The sequence below is a fragment of the Urocitellus parryii genome, chromosome 10, assembly GCF_045843805.1.
Source record: "Urocitellus parryii isolate mUroPar1 chromosome 10, mUroPar1.hap1, whole genome shotgun sequence".
Classification (NCBI taxonomy): Eukaryota; Metazoa; Chordata; class Mammalia; order Rodentia; family Sciuridae; genus Urocitellus; species Urocitellus parryii.
The window spans coordinates 74,529,356-74,555,811 of NC_135540.1; positions in this window are offsets into that span (position 1 = coordinate 74,529,356).

A 26,456-nucleotide genomic window follows, 5' to 3' on the forward strand; every position below is an offset into this window, starting at 1 on the left:
AGGGTGATGAGCAGGTGTTTGGCTGGCAGTACCTGCACCTCCGGTACAGGGACAGGTCGTTGCCTCTTCAGGAGTGCTCTTCTCTGGAAAGGCGGGAAGTGCCATGGCCCCAATAGAAGCGCCCCCCATACCTCCAAGCTTGAAGCAGGGGGTAGCCTCCCTGGGCCTCTGAAGGGGAAAGCAATGTCATTAGATAGGCGTTGCACCAGCAGGTGAGCAAGTGGTGGTGGCATCTCCAGGATCTCGCTTGCTGAGGCTGGGAAGGACACCTTGTCCTCCCTTGAAGGTGTGAGCTAGTGTTTGTATCTAGCCTTGCTCTGGTGAGGGTGGGCGGGGCTTAGTTTGACAGCCAGGAGCTCTTGCAATGGCAGCAATCCCTCAGCCCATGCCCCGCCCCTGAGCTGTCAGAGTTCTGTCTGCTCTCCTGCCTGGGCCAGGAACTGTCGCGCGCTTGCAAATTCCGCGTGCATGTGCAAAGTCTGCATGTACGTGCAAAGTCTGCATGCACGTGCAAAGTCCACGTCCTTGCACCAGATGCGGAAGAAATAGGCACAACCAATGGACGTGGGGGCAGTCAGAGGGCTGAGAAGGCTCTTGCTGCGGGTTGAGGGTAGCTCTTGGGGCGTGGAGCACTTGCGGACTAGGGTGATGAGCAGGTGTTTGGCTGGCAGTACCTGCACCTCCGGTACAGGGACAGGTCGGTGCCTCTTCAGGAGTGCTCTTCTCTGAAAAGGCGGGAAGTGCCATGGCCCCAATAGAAGCGCCCCCCATACCTCCAAGCTTGAAGCAGGGGGTAGCCTCCCTGGGCCTCTGAAGGGGAAAGCAATGTCATTAGATAGGCGGTGCACCAGCAGGTGAGCAAGTGGTGGTGGCATCTCCAGGATCTCGCTTGCTGAGGCTGGGAAGGACACCTTGTCCTCCCTTGAAGGTGTGAGCTAGTGTTTGTATCTAGCCTTGCTCTGGTGAGGGTGGGCGGGGCTTAGTTTGACAGCCAGGAGCTCTTGCAATGGCAGCAATCCCTCAGCCCATGCCCCGCCCCTGAGCTGTCAGAGTTCTGTCTGCTCTCCTGCCTGGGCCAGGAACTGTCGCGCGCGTGCAAATTCCGCGTGCATGTGCAAAGTCTGCATGCACGTGCAAAGTCTGCATGCACGTGCAAAGTCCACGTCCTTGCGCCAGATGCGGAAGAAATAGGCACAACCAATGGACGTGGGGGCAGTCAGAGGGCTGAGAAGGCTCTTGCTGCGGGTTGAGGGTAGCTCTTGGGGCGTGGAGCACTTGCGGACTAGGGTGATGAGCAGGTGTTTGGCTGGCAGTACCTGCACCTCCGGTACAGGGACAGGTCGTTGCCTCTTCAGGAGTGCTCTTCTCTGAAAAGGCGGGAAGTGCCATGGCCCCAATAGAAGCGCCCCCCATACCTCCAAGCTTGAAGCAGGGGGTAGCCTCCCTGGGCCTCTGAAGGGGAAAGCAATGTCATTAGATAGGCGGTGCACCAGCAGGTGAGCAAGTGGTGGTGGCATCTCCAGGATCTCGCTTGCTGAGGCTGGGAAGGACACCTTGTCCTCCCTTGAAGGTGTGAGCTAGTGTTTGTATCTAGCCTTGCTCTGGTGAGGGTGGGCGGGGCTTAGTTTGACAGCCAGGAGCTCTTGCAATGGCAGCAATCCCTCAGCCCATGCCCCGCCCCTGAGCTGTCAGAGTTCTGTCTGCTCTCCTGCCTGGGCCAGGAACTGTCGCGCGCGTGCAAATTCCGCGTGCATGTGCAAAGTCTGCATGCACGTGCAAAGTCTGCATGCACGTGCAAAGTCCACGTCCTTGCGCCAGATGCGGAAGAAATAGGCACAACCAATGGACGTGGGGGCAGTCAGAGGGCTGAGAAGGCTCTTGCTGCGGGTTGAGGGTAGCTCTTGGGGCGTGGAGCACTTGCGGACTAGGGTGATGAGCAGGTGTTTGGCTGGCAGTACCTGCACCGCCGGTACAGGGACAGGTCGTTGCCTCTTCAGGAGTGCTCTTCTCTGAAAAGGCGGGAAGTGCCATGGCCCCAATAGAAGCGCCCCCCATACCTCCAAGCTTGAAGCAGGGGGTAGCCTCCCTGGGCCTCTGAAGGGGAAAGCAATGTCATTGGATAGGCGTTGCACCAGCAGGTGAGCAAGTGGTGGTGGCATCTCCAGGATCTCACTTGCTGAGGCTGGGAAGGACACCTTGTCCTCCCTTGAAGGTGTGAGCTAGTGTTTGTATCTAGCCTTGCTCTGGTGAGGGTGGGCGGGGCTTAGTTTGACAGCCAGGAGCTCTTGCAATGGCAGCAATCCCTCAGCCCATGCCCCGCCCCTGAGCTGTCAGAGTTCTGTCTGCTCTCCTGCCTGGGCCAGGAACTGTCGCGCGCGAGCAAATTCCGCGTGCATGTGCAAAGTCTGCATGCACGTGCAAAGTCTGCATGCACGTGCAAAGTCCACGTCCTTGCACCAGATGCGGAAGAAATAGGCACAACCAATGGACGTGGGGGCAGTCAGAGGGCTGAGAAGGCTCTTGCTGCGGGTTGAGGGTAGCTCTTGGGGCGTGGAGCACTTGCGGACTAGGGTGATGAGCAGGTGTTTGGCTGGCAGTACCTGCACCTCCGGTACAGGGACAGGTCGTTGCCTCTTCAGGAGTGCTCTTCTCTGAAAAGGCGGGAAGTGCCATGGCCCCAATAGAAGCGCCCCCCATACCTCCAAGCTTGAAGCAGGGGGTAGCCTCCCTGGGCCTCTGAAGGGGAAAGCAATGTCATTAGATAGGCGGTGCACCAGCAGGTGAGCAAGTGGTGGTGGCATCTCCAGGATCTCGCTTGCTGAGGCTGGGAAGGACACCTTGTCCTCCCTTGAAGGTGTGAGCTAGTGTTTGTATCTAGCCTTGCTCTGGTGAGGGTGGGCGGGGCTTAGTTTGACAGCCAGGAGCTCTTGCAATGGCAGGAATCCCTCAGCCCATGCCCCGCCCCTGAGCTGTCAGAGTTCTGTCTGCTCTCCTGCCTGGGCCAGGAACTGTCGCGCGCGTGCAAATTCCGCGTGCATGTGCAAAGTCTGCATGTACGTGCAAAGTCTGCATGCACGTGCAAAGTCCACGTCCTTGCACCAGATGCGGAAGAAATAGGCACAACCAATGGACGTGGGGGCAGTCAGAGGGCTGAGAAGGCTCTTGCTGCGGGTTGAGGGTAGCTCTTGGGGCGTGGAGCACTTGCGGACTAGGGGGATGAGCAGGTGTTTGGCTGGCAGTACCTGCACCTCCGGTACAGGGACAGGTCGGTGCCTCTTCAGGAGTGCTCTTCTCTGAAAAGGCGGGAAGTGCCATGGCCCCAATAGAAGCGCCCCCCATACCTCCAAGCTTGAAGCAGGGGGTAGCCTCCCTGGGCCTCTGAAGGGGAAAGCAATGTCATTAGATAGGCGGTGCACCAGCAGGTGAGCAAGTGGTGGTGGCATCTCCAGGATCTCGCTTGCTGAGGCTGGGAAGGACACCTTGTCCTCCCTTGAAGGTGTGAGCTAGTGTTTGTATCTAGCCTTGCTCTGGTGAGGGTGGGCGGGGCTTAGTTTGACAGCCAGGAGCTCTTGCAATGGCAGCAATCCCTCAGCCCATGCCCCGCCCCTGAGCTGTCAGAGTTCTGTCTGCTCTCCTGCCTGGGCCAGGAACTGTCGCGCGCGTGCAAATTCCGCGTGCATGTGCAAAGTCTGCATGCACGTGCAAAGTCTGCATGCACGTGCAAAGTCCACGTCCTTGCACCAGATGCGGAAGAAATAGGCACAACCAATGGACGTGGGGGCAGTCAGAGGGCTGAGAAGGCTCTTGCTGCGGGTTGAGGGTAGCTCTTGGGGCGTGGAGCACTTGCGGACTAGGGTGATGAGCAGGTGTTTGGCTGGCAGTACCTGCACCTCCGGTACAGGGACAGGTCGTTGCCTCTTCAGGAGTGCTCTTCTCTGAAAAGGCGGGAAGTGCCATGGCCCCAATAGAAGCGCCCCCCATACCTCCAAGCTTGAAGCAGGGGGTAGCCTCCCTGGGCCTCTGAAGGGGAAAGCAATGTCATTGGGGAGGCGGTGCACCAGCAGGTGAGCAAGTGGTGGTGGCATCTCCAGGATCTCACTTGCTGAGGCTGGGAAGGACACCTTGTCCTCCCTTGAAGGTGTGAGCTAGTGTTTGTATCTAGCCTTGCTCTGGTGAGGGTGGGCGGGGCTTAGTTTGACAGCCAGGAGCTCTTGCAATGGCAGCAATCCCTCAGCCCATGCCCCGCCCCTGAGCTGTCAGAGTTCTGTCTGCTCTCCTGCCTGGGCCAGGAACTGTCGCGCGCGTGCAAATTCCGCGTGCATGTGCAAAGTCTGCATGCACGTGCAAAGTCTGCATGCACGTGCAAAGTCCACGTCCTTGCACCAGATGCGGAAGAAATAGGCACAACCAATGGACGTGGGGGCAGTCAGAGGGCTGAGAAGGCTCTTGCTGCGGGTTGAGGGTAGCTCTTGGGGCGTGGAGCACTTGCGGACTAGGGTGATGAGCAGGTGTTTGGCTGGCAGTACCTGCACCTCCGGTACAGGGACAGGTCGTTGCCTCTTCAGGAGTGCTCTTCTCTGAAAAGGCGGGAAGTGCCATGGCCCCAATAGAAGCGCCCCCCATACCTCCAAGCTTGAAGCAGGGGGTAGCCTCCCTGGGCCTCTGAAGGGGAAAGCAATGTCATTAGATAGGCGGTGCACCAGCAGGTGAGCAAGTGGTGGTGGCATCTCCAGGATCTCGCTTGCTGAGGCTGGGAAGGACACCTTGTCCTCCCTTGAAGGTGTGAGCTAGTGTTTGTATCTAGCCTTGCTCTGGTGAGGGTGGGCGGGGCTTAGTTTGACAGCCAGGAGCTCTTGCAATGGCAGCAATCCCTCAGCCCATGCCCCGCCCCTGAGCTGTCAGAGTTCTGTCTGCTCTCCTGCCTGGGCCAGGAACTGTCGCGCGCGTGCAAATTCCGCGTGCATGTGCAAAGTCTGCATGCACGTGCAAAGTCTGCATGCACGTGCAAAGTCCACGTCCTTGCACCAGATGCGGAAGAAATAGGCACAACCAATGGACGTGGGGGCAGTCAGAGGGCTGAGAAGGCTCTTGCTGCGGGTTGAGGGTAGCTCTTGGGGCGTGGAGCACTTGCGGACTAGGGTGATGAGCAGGTGTTTGGCTGGCAGTACCTGCACCTCCGGTACAGGGACACGTCGTTGCCTCTTCAGGAGTGCTCTTCTCTGAAAAGGCGGGAAGTGCCATGGCCCCAATAGAAGCGCCCCCCATACCTCCAAGCTTGAAGCAGGGGGTAGCCTCCCTGGGCCTCTGAAGGGGAAAGCAATGTCATTAGATAGGCGGTGCACCAGCAGGTGAGCAAGTGGTGGTGGCATCTCCAGGATCTCGCTTGCTGAGGCTGGGAAGGACACCTTGTCCTCCCTTGAAGGTGTGAGCTAGTGTTTGTATCTAGCCTTGCTCTGTTGAGGGTGGGCGGGGCTTAGTTTGACAGCCAGGAGCTCTTGCAATGGCAGGAATCCCTCAGCCCATGCCCCGCCCCTGAGCTGTCAGAGTTCTGTCTGCTCTCCTGCCTGGGCCAGGAACTGTCGCGCGCGTGCAAATTCCGCGTGCATGTGCAAAGTCTGCATGTACGTGCAAAGTCTGCATGCACGTGCAAAGTCCACGTCCTTGCACCAGATGCGGAAGAAATAGGCACAACCAATGGACGTGGGGGCAGTCAGAGGGCTGAGAAGGCTCTTGCTGCGGGTTGAGGGTAGCTCTTGGGGCGTGGAGCACTTGCGGACTAGGGTGATGAGCAGGTGTTTGGCTGGCAGTACCTGCACCTTCGGTACAGGGACAGGTCGTTGCCTCTTCAGGAGTGCTCTTCTCTGAAAAGGCGGGAAGTGCCATGGCCCCAATAGAAGCGCCCCCCATACCTCCAAGCTTGAAGCAGGGGGTAGCCTCCCTGGGCCTCTGAAGGGGAAAGCAATGTCATTAGATAGGCGGTGCACCAGCAGGTGAGCAAGTGGTGGTGGCATCTCCAGGATCTCGCTTGCTGAGGCTGGGAAGGACACCTTGTCCTCCCTTGAAGGTGTGAGCTAGTGTTTGTATCTAGCCTTGCTCTGGTGAGGGTGGGCGGGGCTTAGTTTGACAGCCAGGAGCTCTTGCAATGGCAGCAATCCCTCAGCCCATGCCCCGCCCCTGAGCTGTCAGAGTTCTGTCTGCTCTCCTGCCTGGGCCAGGAACTGTCGCGCGCGTGCAAATTCCGCGTGCATGTGCAAAGTCTGCATGCACGTGCAAAGTCTGCATGCACGTGCAAAGTCCACGTCCTTGCACCAGATGCGGAAGAAATAGGCACAACCAATGGACGTGGGGGCAGTCAGAGGGCTGAGAAGGCTCTTGCTGCGGGTTGAGGGTAGCTCTTGGGGCGTGGAGCACTTGCGGACTAGGGTGATGAGCAGGTGTTTGGCTGGCAGTACCTGCACCTCCGGTACAGGGACAGGTCGTTGCCTCTTCAGGAGTGCTCTTCTCTGAAAAGGCGGGAAGTGCCATGGCCCCAATAGAAGCGCCCCCCATACCTCCAAGCTTGAAGCAGGGGGTAGCCTCCCTGGGCCTCTGAAGGGGAAAGCAATGTCATTGGGGAGGCGGTGCACCAGCAGGTGAGCAAGTGGTGGTGGCATCTCCAGGATCTCACTTGCTGAGGCTGGGAAGGACACCTTGTCCTCCCTTGAAGGTGTGAGCTAGTGTTTGTATCTAGCCTTGCTCTGGTGAGGGTGGGCGGGGCTTAGTTTGACAGCCAGGAGCTCTTGCAATGGCAGCAATCCCTCAGCCCATGCCCCGCCCCTGAGCTGTCAGAGTTCTGTCTGCTCTCCTGCCTGGGCCAGGAACTGTCGCGCGCGTGCAAATTCCGCGTGCATGTGCAAAGTCTGCATGCACGTGCAAAGTCCACGTCCTTGCACCAGATGCGGAAGAAATAGGCACAACCAATGGACGTGGGGGCAGTCAGAGGGCTGAGAAGGCTCTTGCTGCGGGTTGAGGGTAGCTCTTGGGGCGTGGAGCACTTGCGGACTAGGGTGATGAGCAGGTGTTTGGCTGGCAGTACCTGCACCTCCGGTACAGGGACAGGTCGTTGCCTCTTCAGGAGTGCTCTTCTCTGAAAAGGCGGGAAGTGCCATGGCCCCAATAGAAGTGCCCCCCATACCTCCAAGCTTGAAGCAGGGGGTAGCCTCCCTGGGCCTCTGAAGGGGAAAGCAATGTCATTAGATAGGCGGTGCACCAGCAGGTGAGCAAGTGGTGGTGGCATCTCCAGGATCTCGCTTGCTGAGGCTGGGAAGGACACCTTGTCCTCCCTTGAAGGTGTGAGCTAGTGTTTGTATCTAGCCTTGCTCTGGTGAGGGTGGGCGGGGCTTAGTTTGACAGCCAGGAGCTCTTGCAATGGCAGCAATCCCTCAGCCCATGCCCCGCCCCTGAGCTGTCAGAGTTCTGTCTGCTCTCCTGCCTGGGCCAGGAACTGTCGCGCGCGTGCAAATTCCGCGTGCATGTGCAAAGTCTGCATGCACGTGCAAAGTCTGCATGCACGTGCAAAGTCCACGTCCTTGCACCAGATGCGGAAGAAATAGGCACAACCAATGGACGTGGGGGCAGTCAGAGGGCTGAGAAGGCTCTTGCTGCGGGTTGAGGGTAGCTCTTGGGGCGTGGAGCACTTGCGGACTAGGGTGATGAGCAGGTGTTTGGCTGGCAGTACCTGCACCTTCGGTACAGGGACAGGTCGTTGCCTCTTCAGGAGTGCTCTTCTCTGAAAAGGCGGGAAGTGCCATGGCCCCAATAGAAGCGCCCCCCATACCTCCAAGCTTGAAGCAGGGGGTAGCCTCCCTGGGCCTCTGAAGGGGAAAGCAATGTCATTAGATAGGCGGTGCACCAGCAGGTGAGCAAGTGGTGGTGGCATCTCCAGGATCTCGCTTGCTGAGGCTGGGAAGGACACCTTGTCCTCCCTTGAAGGTGTGAGCTAGTGTTTGTATCTAGCCTTGCTCTGGTGAGGGTGGGCGGGGCTTAGTTTGACAGCCAGGAGCTCTTGCAATGGCAGCAATCCCTCAGCCCATGCCCCGCCCCTGAGCTGTCAGAGTTCTGTCTGCTCTCCTGCCTGGGCCAGGAACTGTCGCGCGCGTGCAAATTCCGCGTGCATGTGCAAAGTCTGCATGCACGTGCAAAGTCTGCATGCACGTGCAAAGTCCACGTCCTTGCACCAGATGCGGAAGAAATAGGCACAACCAATGGACGTGGGGGCAGTCAGAGGGCTGAGAAGGCTCTTGCTGCGGGTTGAGGGTAGCTCTTGGGGCGTGGAGCACTTGCGGACTAGGGTGATGAGCAGGTGTTTAGCTGGCAGTACCTGCACCTCCGGTACAGGGACAGGTCGTTGCCTCTTCAGGAGTGCTCTTCTCTGAAAAGGCGGGAAGTGCCATGGCCCCAATAGAAGCGCCCCCCATACCTCCAAGCTTGAAGCAGGGGGTAGCCTCCCTGGGCCTCTGAAGGGGAAAGCAATGTCATTAGATAGGCGGTGCACCAGCAGGTGAGCAAGTGGTGGTGGCATCTCCAGGATCTCGCTTGCTGAGGCTGGGAAGGACACCTTGTCCTCCCTTGAAGGTGTGAGCTAGTGTTTGTATCTAGCCTTGCTCTGGTGAGGGTGGGCGGGGCTTAGTTTGACAGCCAGGAGCTCTTGCAATGGCAGGAATCCCTCAGCCCATGCCCCGCCCCTGAGCTGTCAGAGTTCTGTCTGCTCTCCTGCCTGGGCCAGGAACTGTCGCGCGCGTGCAAATTCCGCGTGCATGTGCAAAGTCTGCATGCACGTGCAAAGTCTGCATGCACGTGCAAAGTCCACGTCCTTGCACCAGATGCGGAAGAAATAGGCACAACCAATGGACGTGGGGGCAGTCAGAGGGCTGAGAAGGCTCTTGCTGCGGGTTGAGGGTAGCTCTTGGGGCGTGGAGCACTTGCGGACTAGGGTGATGAGCAGGTGTTTGGCTGGCAGTACCTGCACCTCCGGTACAGGGACAGGTCGTTGCCTCTTCAGGAGTGGTCTTCTCTGAAAAGGCGGGAAGTGCCATGGCCCCAATAGAAGCGCCCCCCATACCTCCAAGCTTGAAGCAGGGGGTAGCCTCCCTGGGCCTCTGAAGGGGAAAGCAATGTCATTGGATAGGCGTTGCACCAGCAGGTGAGCAAGTGGTGGTGGCATCTCCAGGATCTCGCTTGCTGAGGCTGGGAAGGACACCTTGTCCTCCCTTGAAGGTGTGAGCTAGTGTTTGTATCTAGCCTTGCTCTGGTGAGGGTGGGCGGGGCTTAGTTTGACAGTCCAGAGCTCTTGCAAGGGCAGGAATCCATCAGCCCATGCCCCGCCCCTGAGCTGTCAGAGTTCTGTCTGCTCTCCTGCCTGGGCCAGGAACTGTCGCGCGCGTGCAAATTCCGCGTGCATGTGCAAAGTCTGCATGCACGTGCAAAGTCTGCATGCACGTGCAAAGTCCACGTCCTTGCACCAGATGCGGAAGAAATAGGCACAACCAATGGACGTGGGGGCAGTCAGAGGGCTGAGAAGGCTCTTGCTGCGGGTTGAGGGTAGCTCTTGGGGCGTGGAGCACTTGCGGACTAGGGTGATGAGCAGGTGTTTGGCTGGCAGTACCTGCACCTCCGGTACAGGGACAGGTCGTTGCCTCTTCAGGAGTGCTCTTCTCTGAAAAGGCGGGAAGTGCCATGGCCCCAATAGAAGCGCCCCCCATACCTCCAAGCTTGAAGCAGGGGGTAGCCTCCCTGGGCCTCTGAAGGGGAAAGCAATGTCATTGGATAGGCGTTGCACCAGCAGGTGAGCAAGTGGTGGTGGCATCTCCAGGATCTCGCTTGCTGAGGCTGGGAAGGACACCTTGTCCTCCCTTGAAGGTGTGAGCTAGTGTTTGTATCTAGCCTTGCTCTGGTGAGGGTGGGCGGGGCTTAGTTTGACACCCAGGAGCTCTTGCAATGGCAGCAATCCCTCAGCCCATGCCCCGCCCCTGAGCTGTCAGAGTTCTGTCTGCTCTCCTGCCTGGGCCAGGAACTGTCGCGCGCGTGCAAATTCCGCGTGCATGTGCAAAGTCTGCATGTACGTGCAAAGTCTGCATGCACGTGCAAAGTCCACGTCCTTGCACCAGATCCGGAAGAAATAGGCACAACCAATGGACGTGGGGGCAGTCAGAGGGCTGAGAAGGCTCTTGCTGCGGGTTGAGGGTAGCTCTTGGGGCGTGGAGCACTTGCGGACTAGGGTGATGAGCAGGTGTTTGGCTGGCAGTACCTGCACCTTTGGTACAGGGACAGGTCGTTGCCTCTTCAGGAGTGCTCTTCTCTGAAAAGGCGGGAAGTGCCATGGCCCCAATAGAAGCGCCCCCCATACCTCCAAGCTTGAAGCAGGGGGTAGCCTCCCTGGGCCTCTGAAGGGGAAAGCAATGTCATTAGATAGGCGGTGCACCAGCAGGTGAGCAAGTGGTGGTGGCATCTCCAGGATCTCGCTTGCTGAGGCTGGGAAGGACACCTTGTCCTCCCTTGAAGGTGTGAGCTAGTGTTTGTATCTAGCCTTGCTCTGGTGAGGGTGGGCGGGGTTAGTTTGACAGCCAGGAGCTCTTGCAATGGCAGCAATCCCTCAGCCCATGCCCCGCCCCTGAGCTGTCAGAGTTCTGTCTGCTCTCCTGCCTGGGCCAGGAACTGTCGCGCGCGTGCAAATTCCGCGTGCATGTGCAAAGTCTGCATGCACGTGCAAAGTCTGCATGCACGTGCAAAGTCCACGTCCTTGCACCAGATGCGGAAGAAATAGGCACAACCAATGGACGTGGGGGCAGTCAGAGGGCTGAGAAGGCTCTTGCTGCGGGTTGAGGGTAGCTCTTGGGGCGTGGAGCACTTGCGGACTAGGGTGATGAGCAGGTGTTTGGCTGGCAGTACCTGCACCTCCGGTACAGGGACAGGTCAGTGCCTCTTCAGGAGTGCTCTTCTCTGAAAAGGCGGGAAGTGCCATGGCCCCAATAGAAGCGCCCCCCATACCTCCAAGCTTGAAGCAGGGGGTAGCCTCCCTGGGCCTCTGAAGGGGAAAGCAATGTCATTGGATAGGCGTTGCACCAGCAGGTGAGCAAGTGGTGGTGGCATCTCCAGGATCTCGCTTGCTGAGGCTGGGAAGGACACCTTGTCCTCCCTTGAAGGTGTGAGCTAGTGTTTGTATCTAGCCTTGCTCTGGTGAGGGTGGGCGGGGCTTAGTTTGACAGCCAGGAGCTCTTGCAATGGCAGCAATCCCTCAGCCCATGCCCCGCCCCTGAGCTGTCAGAGTTCTGTCTGCTCTCCTGCCTGGGCTAGGAACTGTCGCGCGCGTGCAAATTCTGCGTGCATGTGCAAAGTCTGCATGCACGTGCAAAGTCTGCATGCACGTGTAAAGTCCACGTCCTTGCACCAGATGCGGAAGAAATAGGCACAACCAATGGACGTGGGGGCAGTCAGAGGGCTGAGAAGGCTCTTGCTGCGGGTTGAGGGTAGCTCTTGGGGCGTGGAGCACTTGCGGACTAGGGTGATGAGCAGGTGTTTGGCTGGCAGTACCTGCACCTCCGGTACAGGGACAGGTCGTTGCCTCTTCAGGAGTGCTCTTCTCTGAAAAGGCGGGAAGTGCCATGGCCCCAATAGAAGCGCCCCCCATACCTCCAAGCTTGAAGCAGGGGGTAGCCTCCCTGGGCCTCTGAAGGGGAAAGCAATGTCATTAGATAGGCGGTGCACCAGCAGGTGAGCAAGTGGTGGTGGCATCTCCAGGATCTCGCTTGCTGAGGCTGGGAAGGACACCTTGTCCTCCCTTGAAGGTGTGAGCTAGTGTTTGTATCTAGCCTTGCTCTGGTGAGGGTGGGCGGGGCTTAGTTTGACAGCCAGGAGCTCTTGCAATGGCAGGAATCCCTCAGCCCATGCCCCGCCCCTGAGCTGTCAGAGTTCTGTCTGCTCTCCTGCCTGGGCCAGGAACTGTCGCGCGCGTGCAAATTCCGCGTGCATGTGCAAAGTCTGCATGCACGTGCAAAGTCTGCATGCACGTGCAAAGTCCACGTCCTTGTACCAGATGCGGAAGAAATAGGCACAACCAATGGACGTGGGGGCAGTCAGAGGGCTGAGAAGGCTCTTGCTGCGGGTTGAGGGTAGCTCTTGGGGCGTGGAGCACTTGCGGACTAGGGTGATGAGCAGGTGTTTGGCTGGCAGTACCTGCACCTCCGGTACAGAGACAGGTCGTTGCCTCTTCAGGAGTGGTCTTCTCTGAAAAGGCGGGAAGTGCCATGGCCCCAATAGAAGCGCCCCCCATACCTCCAAGCTTGAAGCAGGGGGTAGCCTCCCTGGGCCTCTGAAGGGGAAAGCAATGTCATTGGATAGGCGTTGCACCAGCAGGTGAGCAAGTGGTGGTGGCATCTCCAGGATCTCGCTTGCTGAGGCTGGGAAGGACACCTTGTCCTCCCTTGAAGGTGTGAGCTAGTGTTTGTATCTAGCCTTGCTCTGGTGAGGGTGGGCGGGGCTTAGTTTGACAGTCCAGAGCTCTTGCAATGGCAGCAATCCCTCAGCCCATGCCCCGCCCCTGAGCTGTCAGAGTTCTGTCTGCTCTCCTGCCTGGGCCAGGAACTGTCGCGCGCGTGCAAATTCCGCGTGCATGTGCAAAGTCTGCATGCACGTGCAAAGTCTGCATGCACGTGCAAAGTCCACGTCCTTGCACCAGATGCGGAAGAAATAGGCACAACCAATGGACGTGGGGGCAGTCAGAGGGCTGAGAAGGCTCTTGCTGCGGGTTGAGGGTAGCTCTTGGGGCGTGGAGCACTTGCGGACTAGGGTGATGAGCAGGTGTTTGGCTGGCAGTACCTGCACCTCCGGTACAGGGACAGGTCGTTGCCTCTTCAGGAGTGCTCTTCTCTGAAAAGGCGGGAAGTGCCATGGCCCCAATAGAAGCGCCCCCCATACCTCCAAGCTTGAAGCAGGGGGTAGCCTCCCTGGGCCTCTGAAGGGGAAAGCAATGTCATTAGATAGGCGGTGCACCAGCAGGTGAGCAAGTGGTGGTGGCATCTCCAGGATCTCGCTTGCTGAGGCTGGGAAGGACACCTTGTCCTCCCTTGAAGGTGTGAGCTAGTGTTTGTATCTAGCCTTGCTCTGGTGAGGGTGGGCGGGGCTTAGTTTGACAGCCAGGAGCTCTTGCAATGGCAGCAATCCCTCAGCCCATGCCCCGCCCCTGAGCTGTCAGAGTTCTGTCTGCTCTCCTGCCTGGGCCAGGAAGTGTCGCGCGCGTGCAAATTCCGCGTGCATGTGCAAAGTCTGCATGCACGTGCAAAGTCTGCATGCACGTGCAAAGTCCACGTCCTTGCACCAGATGCGGAAAAAATAGGCACAACCAATGGACGTGGGGGCAGTCAGAGGGCTGAGAAGGCTCTTGCTGCGGGTTGAGGGTAGCTCTTGGGGCGTGGAGCACTTGCGGACTAGGGTGATGAGCAGGTGTTTGGCTGGCAGTACCTGCACCTCCGGTACAGGGACAGGTCGGTGCCTCTTCAGGAGTGCTCTTCTCTGAAAAGGCGGGAAGTGCCATGGCCCCAATAGAAGCGCCCCCCATACCTCCAAGCTTGAAGCAGGGGGTAGCCTCCCTGGGCCTCTGAAGGGGAAAGCAATGTCATTGGATAGGCGGTGCACCAGCAGGTGAGCAAGTGGTGGTGGCATCTCCAGGATCTCACTTGCTGAGGCTGGGAAGGACACCTTGTCCTCCCTTGAAGGTGTGAGCTAGTGTTTGTATCTAGCCTTGCTCTGGTGAGGGTGGGCGGGGCTTAGTTTGACAGCCAGGAGCTCTTGCAATGGCAGCAATCCCTCAGCCCATGCGCCGCCCCTGAGCTGTCAGAGTTCTGTCTGCTCTCCTGCCTGGGCCAGGAACTGTCGCGCGCGTGCAAATTCCGCGTGCATGTGCAAAGTCTGCATGCACGTGCAAAGTGTGCATGCACGTGCAAAGTCCACGTCCTTGCACCAGATGCGGAAGAAATAGGCACAACCAATGGACGTGGGGGCAGTCAGAGGGCTGAGAAGGCTCTTGCTGCGGGTTGAGGGTAGCTCTTGGGGCGTGGAGCACTTGCGGACTAGGGTGATGAGCAGGTGTTTGGCTGGCAGTACCTGCACCTCCGGTACAGGGACAGGTCGTTGCCTCTTCAGGAGTGCTCTTCTCTGAAAAGGCGGGAAGTGCCATGGCCCCAATAGAAGCGCCCCCCATACCTCCAAGCTTGAAGCAGGGGGTAGCCTCCCTGGGCCTCTGAAGGGGAAAGCAATGTCATTGGATAGGCGTTGCACCAGCAGGTGAGCAAGTGGTGGTGGCATCTCCAGGATCTCGCTTGCTGAGGCTGGGAAGGACACCTTGTCCTCCCTTGAAGGTGTGAGCTAGTGTTTGTATCTAGCCTTGCTCTGGTGAGGGTGGGCGGGGCTTAGTTTGACAGTCCAGAGCTCTTGCAATGGCAGGAATCCCTCAGCCCATGCCCCGCCCCTGAGCTGTCAGAGTTCTGTCTGCTCTCCTGCCTGGGCCAGGAACTGTCGCGCGCGTGCAAATTCCGCGTGCATGTGCAAAGTCTGCATGCACGTGCAAAGTCTGCATGCACGTGCAAAGTCCACGTCCTTGCACCAGATGCGGAAGAAATAGGCACAACCAATGGACGTGGGGGCAGTCAGAGGGCTGAGAAGGCTCTTGCTGCGGGTTGAGGGTAGCTCTTGGGGCGTGGAGCACTTGCGGACTAGGGTGATGAGCAGGTGTTTGGCTGGCAGTACCTGCACCTCCGGTACAGGGACAGGTCGGTGCCTCTTCAGGAGTGCTCTTCTCTGAAAAGGCGGGAAGTGCCATGGCCCCAATAGAAGCGCCCCCCATACCTCCAAGCTTGAAGCAGGGGGTAGCCTCCCTGGGCCTCTGAAGGGGAAAGCAATGTCATTGGATAGGCGGTGCACCAGCAGGTGAGCAAGTGGTGGTGGCATCTCCAGGATCTCGCTTGCTGAGGCTGGGAAGGACACCTTGTCCTCCCTTGAAGGTGTGAGCTAGTGTTTGTATCTAGCCTTGCTCTGGTGAGGGTGGGCGGGGCTTAGTTTGACAGCCAGGAGCTCTTGCAATGGCAGCAATCCCTTAGCCCATGCCCCGCCCCTGAGCTGTCAGAGTTCTGTCTGCTCTCCTGCCTGGGCCAGGCTAGTCCGAAGGGGAACTGCTGGGGGGCAAGTTTCTTGGCTGAGCAGCATTTGCAGGTGGAGGCAGCTTTGGGATCATGGCCTGTTTGTCTTCCTTCACTTCCTCTGGGAACAGTGGAGGGAACAGCTGCTGAGAATGCATTTAAGGCATCCCCCAGAGTCCAGCTGAGGGGTTCATCAGGGCAGGCTGGGAGGGAATGCTACCCTTTGTGCACAGTCCTTTCTCTCTGTGTGGAAACCAGAAAAATCCAGCCGTGTGCTCACAAAATCGAGTTTTATTCATATTTGGTTTGCTTTCTTTGAATTTTGGTTATCAAGATTCTCCAATTTTTAAATTTATTTTTTTTTAGTTGTCAACAGGCCTTTATTCATTTCTGTGCAGTGCTGAGAATTGAACCCAGTGCCTCCCACGTGCTAGGCAAGCACTCTGCAACTGAGCCACAACCCCAGCTCTCCAATTTTTTGACTGTCTTCATGCTTAGCTGTTCTGGGGACAATACTAGGCCTCCTACTGTTCCTAAAGTGTAAGATATGTTACCTTTCACCAGTCCAATCCAACACAGACACCTACAGACCCAGAGATCCACTCAGCATTCACTCTTTGGAGGTTCCAGTTGTCATGGGTCTTGGCTTTTCCTGGATGGAAGGGCACCCTGCCAGAGTTAGCTGTGAGGTTTCAAGCTCAAGCTTCCCATAACCCGCTAAGCAGCCCTGCATGCTCCTCCATGCTCAGCTATTAAGAACTCTCCCTCCTCCCCACTGGTGGAGTTCTGGGCTTGCTTCTGAACTGGACAAAATATCAGTGAGTGGGGACCTGGAGGAGTGAGGTTGGAGGGAGCCTCACCTGGGACTGTTGTCCCAAGTGGGTGCTCCTTGGACCCCTTCGATTGCCCATGGCCTTTTCTGGGTCCACTGGACCTTCAGTAATCAGTGAAGGCCGCTGGGTGAGGTTGTGGCAGTGCTCATCTCTCCTGGTGGGATAATTCCTGGCATGGTATCCTCCTGAACCCAGTTCGAGGTGCTACCCAGTAGGCTGCATTGGGAATCAGGGTCCTGGAAGTAATGGAATCACCTGATGGGCCAGTGCAGCACAGACTTGCAGTGGGTGACAAAGTTGGAGTTGGGTTGCCAAGAACATGGTCCTGGGGCTCAGTGTATAGGTCCTTCCTCATGCCACACTGCTGAATTGGCACTTATCTTGAACTTTCCTCTGGAGTGGCCAGAACCAGAAGCTCCTTCACTTCCCGAGTGTCATGAAATCAGTGCTTTTGAGAAAATGGCTGGAAGATGGGTTTATGTCCCCCACCATAGGCCTCCCCACAGGCTTAAAGGCTGGGAAATTCTCAGTTTCCTCTTTCAGTCACCATTTCCTGCTGCATAGGGAGGAAAAATGGACACCCTCCTAGATCTTGCCTGCCTCTGGAGTCAGGGTACTGACTGCATTGATGGACAGGGTGACCACAAATCTGGGCCACACCTGAGTGGTACTGGAGTCTGAGGTTGGCCAAACTCTTTATTTTCTACTAACAAAGGTAAACACAGTCTTTATTTCTTGTTTTATTTCTTATTAAATCAGCAATTCATGCTTGGGTAGATCAGATAGAAAGTACAGATTGCTAAGATTCCTTGGAATGTGGCCTTGGGTTTGAGTCTATGGATAGTGTTGTGTACAGGTGTTGTTCAGTCATTTAAAAGGAATACACATTGTGGTGGTCGCAAACATACACCTGTAGGATGAACTTGCAAATATACTAAACCACACGAAGGCCTCACTGTGGTTTGTCAAGATCATCCTGATTCACAAGGACCCGTCTTTCCCTCGCCTTAGAGGGAACAGAACCCAAGTCCTGGAAACTGCCTTTAAGACTCCAAATTTGTTTTGGAGACGGTAAAAAAACAGCAATGTTGGAGAGGACTATGATGAGTTTTAGTTAAAATTGATTTCTAAATGTGGAATCAGAATAAAGTAATACATGTATAATATAAGCATATATCGTTGTTTCTAAATTATCATGTTAAATTTCATACATATCTATTAGATCTCCTGAAAAGTTGATATCATCAGGAAAAAACTCCATTTTTATCCTCTTCCTGGGAAATATTTTCTATTCCCACACTGAAATTTTTTCTTAAACTTGGTTTCAGCTTTTATTTTGACACCTGTGTTTGTATATTCATTTTTTTAGATCGAGGATTACTTGCATATATCATCCAATCACCTGTTTTTAATTCAATGTAATCATACACACACACACACACACACACACACACACACACACACATTGATCAGGAGTTATTACCATCCTTTTTCTTTATGAGGCAGCAGAAGCACAGAGAAGATACAGAATATGCCCAAGACTCCACAGTGCATTTCCTACTGAATGTTTGTGTCTCCTCCAAATTCATGTTGAAGCCCTAATGCCAATGTGATGGCATGAGAAGTGGGGCCATTTGGAGGTAACCAGATTTCGATAGGCCGGTGGTGGCGGGGGGGGGGGTGGAGGCTCGGGGCATGTCTCCCAAGATGAGATTAGTTTTCTCAGAATTTCAAAAAGAGACCAGGGCTTACTTGCTCTCCACCAATTGAGAATACAGTGAGAGGCAGCCAGCTATGAGCAAAAAGAGGGCTCTTTCCAAGAATTCAATCTATCAGTACCTTGACCATGAACTTCCCACCCTCCCAAATGGGGAGAAATAAATGTTTCTTAAGCTTAGATTATTTTGTTGTAGCAGCTAGAACTGACTAGGACAGTCAGTGAAAGGACTTTGTGAATATTCAATGAAATAATGTATGCAAAGTGGTCTATGAATATAAGCTATTGCATTATCACCTTCATCATCATTACCATTTTTCCTAACCAAATGGCATAGGAGCTATTTTTCACACCTAATTCAATTCCAAAAGAAGCCACTGATATTTCTCCAGCAGAAAGAGGTTATGACTGCTCCAGATGAGTTACTACCTAGATTTTCAGGTTGTTTGTGGCCATTTTATGGATCTACATAGACCTTTGGCTCCTCTGTAAATGAGTTTTCTGGCCCATCATGAGATGTATACCCCTGTGCCATCAATACCATCCCCTTTTAGGGTGTCCAATTATGACCAGTCATTTACATCTTGAGCCATTCTGAAATCCATGTGGATTTTCTCTTCCTCAGAGGTCTATAAAAACATGAATGACAGGTGATGTCACTGAACAACAAAGATGGGAGAGGACAGCTTGAAGAGCATGGAGAGGAGCCAAGCAATCAGAGAAAAAATAACACTAAGAGTGGAGGAGGCCAACCTCTGTCCAGAGGGCTCTGGGAAGAGCCAGCCTGATTTACTTCTGGGACCTGCTCTTGGGCACTGGCCTGGGCAGGCACCAAGATGTGGCTTCACCAGACTGAGGTTCTGATGGACTTGGTGTCTGGTGCAAAACTTTAATTCAACTGTTAGCTCTAAAAACAGGAAAGCATATTTCTAATCAATAAAATTTTCCCTTTTTGACAATATTATGGTACAAAATTCTGATGTCTTTTTCAGATTCAAAAATGAAATAATATAATCTAATATTATTTCAGCATAATATTTAAAACAACACAAAATGCAAGCATGGCTTTAGATTTCTCACAAAACATATTTTCCCCCAGATTAAATTTTTATTCAAATATAACATTTATATATCTTTATGGGGTATATTATGGCAACTCAATAGACGTAGACAAGTTTTATCATGCAACTTTGATATTACATCCAGGAAGTCCCTATAATGAAATCTGAAATTAGATTCATTGTGATGAATTACTTTTTCTAGAATTCATACTGTGACAGAGTCTGAGAGACTGTCTCTTCAGGCCCTTCAAGAATTAGGACATTCTAGCATTTCAAGCAGGCATTGATGCAGGAAAGATGAGTCTGGACACCTGAGGAATTTGGAGGAAGCAGATTTATTTAAGCTGCAGGAACCCAGAAGGGATAACACCAAACAATCTCTGGACCCCAGGTCTGGAAATTCTCTAACATTGCAGTGGGTGGTTACACAGCACAATGTTTAATATAACTTAACTTTGTTCCACATTCATAGGTTGGACAGAGGTTTCACAATGTTTTACACAGAAAACAGAAATTTTCACACATCAAAAAACTTGATTGGAGACTATTTTTTTTTAGGATGTAGATGAGCACAATACCTTTATTTTTATGTGGTGCTGAGAATTGAACAAGGGGCCTCACATGTGCAAAGCAAGTGCTCTATCACTGAGCCACAACCCCAGCCCTGCAGGCCTAACTCTTACAAGAAAGAGAAACCTGGCCTTTACAACAAAAAGGAGCTCAAAGCACAATGAGTGCTCTGGAAATTTTGTTGACTTCTTAAAATAATCTCTTCTTGATTAGGAGAGAGACTTGTGTGTTACAATTAAGGTGGGAGTCTTTTGGAAACTACAGCATTACCCCCTTTGATGCTCATTATTTAATCCTCTAAGTCAAAGGGCATTATTATCTTCTTGGCTTAAAGTTTCATATAATGTAATATCATAGTTCTTGTTTCTCTTTTTTAAAAAGGAAACCTGCTTCTATTGTAGAACCACTAGTTTTAATGAAAAGAGGAAACAAACATGGAAGCAATACACAAGTTCATAGCACAATCCATGCTATGTCAATTAAGCTTTTGAATCCACCAAGAAAAGGAAACCATCCTCCAAATAGTGAGCTTGGATCTCAACTGCAATGCCCTTTCAGGATTGAACTGGTACATGTGTTTGTTTTCTGATATTATTAACTATGTGTTTGATTGTTATCAGTCCTAGAGTCAAGACAAAACAAAGGACTCTGTATATGACAGAAGTAAGGGGTGGCAATGACAGTATAAGAGTGAAACAGTCCATTTTCCTTTTGGTTAGTGTATCTTTCACCTTGTACATCCAACCCAGAGTGGCTGAAGCAGGGCTGATGTTTCCTCAAGCTTTGGGCACATTCAGGCTAGTCGGCTTCCAGAGTGACTTGAGCAGGGTTGGTGTCCTTCGGATCTTTGAGTTTCTCTGGTGTTTCCTTCTTCCTGATGCTCAGCTTAAGGGGTACAAATTAAGGAGGGAAATCTGCAAAAGAATGTGCGTAAGAATAAGAGATTTTATTTTCAGGAGGTTCCAAAGCAGGCTAAAAGGAACAAAGTATTACATAATGTATATCTCTGCATATGTACATACATGCATTGACATATTTGGTGACACTCTAAAAATTAGAGTAAGGGATTGTAGATAGTGCTCTATGTGGGGGTGTGACAAGAGGTGGGGGATATCCCAGGAGGCTTGAACTATGTAGATCTAACTCAATGTAACTTTAAACAAATTTGAAAACAGCCTATAATTTCACAAGCCCGACCCAACATCGGCTTATGATCTTCCATATATTATCTTTTCATCTAAAAAATGAAGTCAGTTCAACCGCCTGCTCACAGGTCAGTTGCCTTCCAAAGGTGCACCTCTAAGTGCGTTGACTTTAATCTCAGAATATATTTCTGCATGGAAATCATGTCAAATGCCTTCCTGGCTCCCAAAGTTTAGGTACTGCTCAACAGCTTAATTTTACCCCTGGCTTATCCTCCTCACCAACTTTACTTTACCAGATGCAAACCCAAGGTTGTACTTAGTTCTGCACCCTGGTCAAGGTCACACAGTTAAGAGGGATTTAAATCCAGCTCTACCCAATCTGAAGTCTTTACTTCTCCTCACACCACCCCTTAGCCAGACAAACTTGCTTACTTATATTTTTCCTTTCTTGATTATCTCTTGGAAGAAGCCAGTGTTAGGCTAAATTTGGTAGATCTAGGAGGGTATTTTCCCAATAGGCTATTTTTCCTACAAGTCCAGGTATGGCCAGTCTGGCTGTCCCCAGCCTGCTGCAATGTACTGGGGCCTCACACCACTGCCCAGAGACCCTGTGCCAGGATGACCCTATGTCCAGGACCCAGAGTCTCCTCAGGGAAGAGTGGAGGAGTAGGAGAAGGAGACACCATGGAAAGTTCAGGAGAAAGGACGAGAAGGTTCTTCCAGGGCTAGACTTCCAAAGCAGCCAAAGATCCCTCTCTATCTTGCCCTACAGGATCAGGTCTAGACCTTGCCAGCAGCTCCCAGGCTCTAACCCCACCCTCTCACTAGTGAGCTGGACCCACCTAGTCCCACCCACTGCCTGCTGTGAGGACTGCAGCCTTTATTTAGAGTGCTCACTTGTTTATTTGGATGAGTTCCCAGAGTTAGAACCACAACTCCTCAAGGGTCCTGAGGACTGGTGTTTGGTCCTGGGGTGACAAAAGGCAGGCAGCATGCAGTGGAACTTGTTGAGGTGACTGTAATGGAGAATGATCAGTTTCCCAGCTCTTATACATCTTGAGCAGAGAAGCATCCTTGGGGTCAATTCATTGCAAGGGCACCATCATGAAATGGTGGCATATGGTGGCAAGAGCAGCATCCAGCTGTTTTGGGCATAGGGCATCAGGCGTCGAAAGTCAGGAGTTGAGTATTGGTGTGAGGTGGGGGTGACTGTGGCGGTGTCAGCATGCAGCTGCGATTTAGGAGTTCCTTGCTTCCTACTCATGGTGGTGGTGATGGTGGAAGAATCCAGAAACAGTGGTTGTAACAACAGATGCTTCCAGCCATGAGTGTTTTCATCTGCCATAGTGACAAGGGTTTGGCTGCAGTTGCCATGAAGTTGGCCCCAGTACTGAGTGTCACTGTCTAGTATCCATGTTAAAGTCTGGGGGCAGCAGGGTGGAGCTCCAGCGTCTGGCAGGTGCAGGAGCAGCATGCAGCTGCATCAAGGGTCCAGCCTCAGTATAGGGGTCGGGCACCAGGTGTGGTGTAAAGTACAATGACATTGGGGCCTTGGTGGACATTGTTGGAGTCCATCTCGAGTTTGGAAGTTTGAGTGCTGCACAATGGTGGTGGCACCATAAGAGTTCAGAGCAGGGGCAGCAACAACAGGCAGTGTCCAGCAGTGAGCATCTTCATCCTGCAGAAGTAACTGGGGTCCAGATGCAGGACAGTGAAAGTGGCATCCAGTGGCCATGTGGGGAGTCTGGTTGGCTGCAGCGAAGAGTTCCAGGCTGGCATGGCAGCAAGGGCATGGGATAGTGGGTGTCAGAGTGATAAAGTAACCAGTAGCTGGGATGTCCTCTGTGGTGGAGGCTGCAGGCCCTGGTCTTGCGCCTGGTCGACTGGCCTGCTCAGGAAGAAGAATGCAGGAGGCATTGGTACCCAGGCAGCTGCCCAGGACCTTATGCTTCCCACAGCTGCCATGTCTCGCTCTGTCCATGAGCCCACTGTGTGTCTGCTCACCCCATCGCCTGATAGAGCCTCTCTACTGAGGAACTAGGTTGTCTGCTAGGTTGGGGCGGTCTTGGGAGAGAACCTCACCATCCCCAGCCACTTCCTGCGTGGACTGTGGGTGCAGAAAGCAGAGGTCCTAGGACATCTTCACCCCCAAAGTGCATTTCTGTGGCTGGGAGTGGCAGAAGACCAAGACAGAGAACTCGTTGCCCTTAGACTCCCACTGCCACCTGTGCCCTACACCCTTGTCCGCCCAAGGAATGCACTTGGAGGGTGAGGATTTTCTAGGCCCCCCCACCTCCCACCTCTGCACTCTGCTACCCCAGCACAGAGGAGATGTACCTGGGGAGGGTGGGTGCTTTTCCAAAGGCTGCCCCAGCTGGCAGCAGGCCTACTCATCCCTCAGAGGCTGCAACTCAGGGAGGGGCAGGGTGAACTCAAGGATTAGGTGAGCAGCCTGGTGGACTCAAGGCCAATGCCAGGCATTGCTGGAATGGGCAGCATAAGGTCCTCAGCAGGTGTCTGGCTACCACAGGCTCCTGCGCCCGGCTTTGTGGGCAGGCAGGCCCTACAAGGAGCAATACCAGTTGCCTGGAGGAGCCACTGCAGAGGCCATCGCAGCCTCCAGTCACCCTCTGACTCTGAGGCCTGCTGTCCCAAGCTGTCACCATCACCGCTAACAGAGCTCCACACTGAAGCCACTGGAGTCCCCACAGGGCCACCAGTGATGTCACAGCCACCATCACTGCACTGGGACCAGACTCCTGCCACTGCCAGAGGATGAGAATGCAACTCTCTGGATGCCTGGTTTGACGTTGTTACCTACAGACTCCTTAGTTGCCTTTGCCACCACTGCCATAACTGAACTTCAGACACCGATACCTCCAAGCACAACACATCTTCATCGAATAGCTTAGCAAGACCTTCTAGATAACTTGCAAGAGCACCTACATCAGCACTTGATTTTTTGCTTTGCACTTTTACTTTATGGAGAGGGGCTTCTTGGCAAAAACATAATGGACCAAACTCTGGCAGTTGCAATGAAGTTGGTCCCAGTACTGAGTGTCACTGTCTAGTATCCATGTTAAAGTCTGGGGGCAGCAGGGTGGAGCTCCAGCGTCTGGCAGGTGCAGGAGCAGCATGCAGCTGCATCAAGGGTCCAGCCTCAGTATAGGGGTCGGGCACCAGGTGTGGTGTAAAGTACAATGACATTGGGGCCTTGGTGGGCATTGTTGGAGTCCATCTCGAGTTTGGAAGTTTGAGTGCTGCACAATGGTGGTGGCACCATAAGAGTTCAGAGCAGGGGCAGCAACAACAGGCAGTGTCCAGCAGTGAGCATCTTCATCCTGCAGAAGTAACTGGGGTCCAGATGCAGGACAGTGAAAGTGGCATCCAGTGGCCATGTGGGGAGTCTGGTTGGCTGCAGCGAAGAGTTCCAGGCTGGCATGGCAGCAAGGGCATGGGATAGTGGGTGTCAGAGTGATAAAGTAACCAGTAGCTGGGATGTCCTCTGTGGTGGAGGCTGCAGGCCCTGGTCTTGCGCCTGGTCGACTGGCCTGCTCAGGAAGAAGAATGCAGGAGGCATTGGTACCCAGGCAGCTGCCCAGGACCTTATGCTTCCCACAGCTGCCATGTCTCGCTCTGTCCATGAGCCCACTGTGTGTCTGCTCACCCCATCGCCTGATAGAGCCTCTCTACTGAGGAACTAGGTTGTCTGCTAGGTTGGGGCGGTCTTGGGAGAGAACCTCACCATCCCCAGCCACTTCCTGCGTGGACTGTGGGTGCAGAAAGCAGAGGTCCTAGGACATCTTCACCCCCAAAGTGCATTTCTGTGGCTGGGAGTGGCAGAAGACCAAGACAGAGAACTCGTTGCCCTTAGACTCCCACTGCCACCTGTGCCCTACACCCTTGTCCGCCCAAGGAATGCACTTGGAGGGTGAGGATTTTCTAGGCCCCCCCACCTCCCACCTCTGCACTCTGCTACCCCAGCACAGAGGAGATGTACCTGGGGAGGGTGGGTGCTTTTCCAAAGGCTGCCCCAGCTGGCAGCAGGCCTACTCATCCCTCAGAGGCTGCAACTCAGGGAGGGGCAGGGTGAACTCAAGGATTAGGTGAGCAGCCTGGTGGACTCAAGGCCAATGCCAGGCATTGCTGGAATGGGCAGCATAAGGTCCTCAGCAGGTGTCTGGCTACCACAGGCTCCTGCGCCCGGCTTTGTGGGCAGGCAGGCCCTACAAGGAGCAATACCAGTTGCCTGGAGGAGCCACTGCAGAGGCCATCGCAGCCTCCAGTCACCCTCTGACTCTGAGGCCTGCTGTCCCAAGCTGTCACCATCACCGCTAACAGAGCTCCACACTGAAGCCACTGGAGTCCCCACAGGGCCACCAGTGATGTCACAGCCACCATCACTGCACTGGGACCAGACTCCTGCCACTGCCAGAGGATGAGAATGCAACTCTCTGGATGCCTGGTTTGACGTTGTTACCTACAGACTCCTTAGTTGCCTTTGCCACCACTGCCATAACTGAACTTCAGACACCGATACCTCCAAGCACAACACATCTTCATCGAATAGCTTAGCAAGACCTTCTAGATAACTTGCAAGAGCATCTACATCAGCACTTGATTTTTTGCTTTGCACTTTTACTTTATGGAGAGGGGCTTCTTGGCAAAAACATAATGGACCAAACTCTGGCAGTTGCAATGAAGTTGGTCCCAGTACTGAGTGTCACTGTCTAGTATCCATGTTAAAGTCTGGGGGCAGCAGGGTGGAGCTCCAGCGTCTGGCAGGTGCAGGAGCAGCATGCAGCTGCATCAAGGGTCCAGCCTCAGTATAGGGGTCGGGCACCAGGTGTGGTGTAAAGTACAATGACATTGGGGCCTTGGTGGGCATTGTTGGAGTCCATCTCGAGTTTGGAAGTTTGAGTGCTGCACAATGGTGGTGGCACCATAAGAGTTCAGAGCAGGGGCAGCAACAACAGGCAGTGTCCAGCAGTGAGCATCTTCATCCTGCAGAAGTAACTGGGGTCCAGATGCAGGACAGTGAAAGTGGCATCCAGTGGCCATGTGGGGAGTCTGGTTGGCTGCAGCGAAGAGTTCCAGGCTGGCATGGCAGCAAGGGCATGGGATAGTGGGTGTCAGAGTGATAAAGTAACCAGTAGCTGGGATGTCCTCTGTGGTGGAGGCTGCAGGCCCTGGTCTTGCGCCTGGTCGACTGGCCTGCTCAGGAAGAAGAATGCAGGAGGCATTGGTACCCAGGCAGCTGCCCAGGACCTTATGCTTCCCACAGCTGCCATGTCTCGCTCTGTCCATGAGCCCACTGTGTGTCTGCTCACCCCATCGCCTGATAGAGCCTCTCTACTGAGGAACTAGGTTGTCTGCTAGGTTGGGGCGGTCTTGGGAGAGAACCTCACCATCCCCAGCCACTTCCTGCGTGGACTGTGGGTGCAGAAAGCAGAGGTCCTAGGACATCTTCACCCCCAAAGTGCATTTCTGTGGCTGGGAGTGGCAGAAGACCAAGACAGAGAACTCGTTGCCCTTAGACTCCCACTGCCACCTGTGCCCTACACCCTTGTCCGCCCAAGGAATGCACTTGGAGGGTGAGGATTTTCTAGGCCCCCCCACCTCCCACCTCTGCACTCTGCTACCCCAGCACAGAGGAGATGTACCTGGGGAGGGTGGGTGCTTTTCCAAAGGCTGCCCCAGCTGGCAGCAGGCCTACTCATCCCTCAGAGGCTGCAACTCAGGGAGGGGCAGGGTGAACTCAAGGATTAGGTGAGCAGCCTGGTGGACTCAAGGCCAATGCCAGGCATTGCTGGAATGGGCAGCATAAGGTCCTCAGCAGGTGTCTGGCTACCACAGGCTCCTGCGCCCGGCTTTGTGGGCAGGCAGGCCCTACAAGGAGCAATACCAGTTGCCTGGAGGAGCCACTGCAGAGGCCATCGCAGCCTCCAGTCACCCTCTGACTC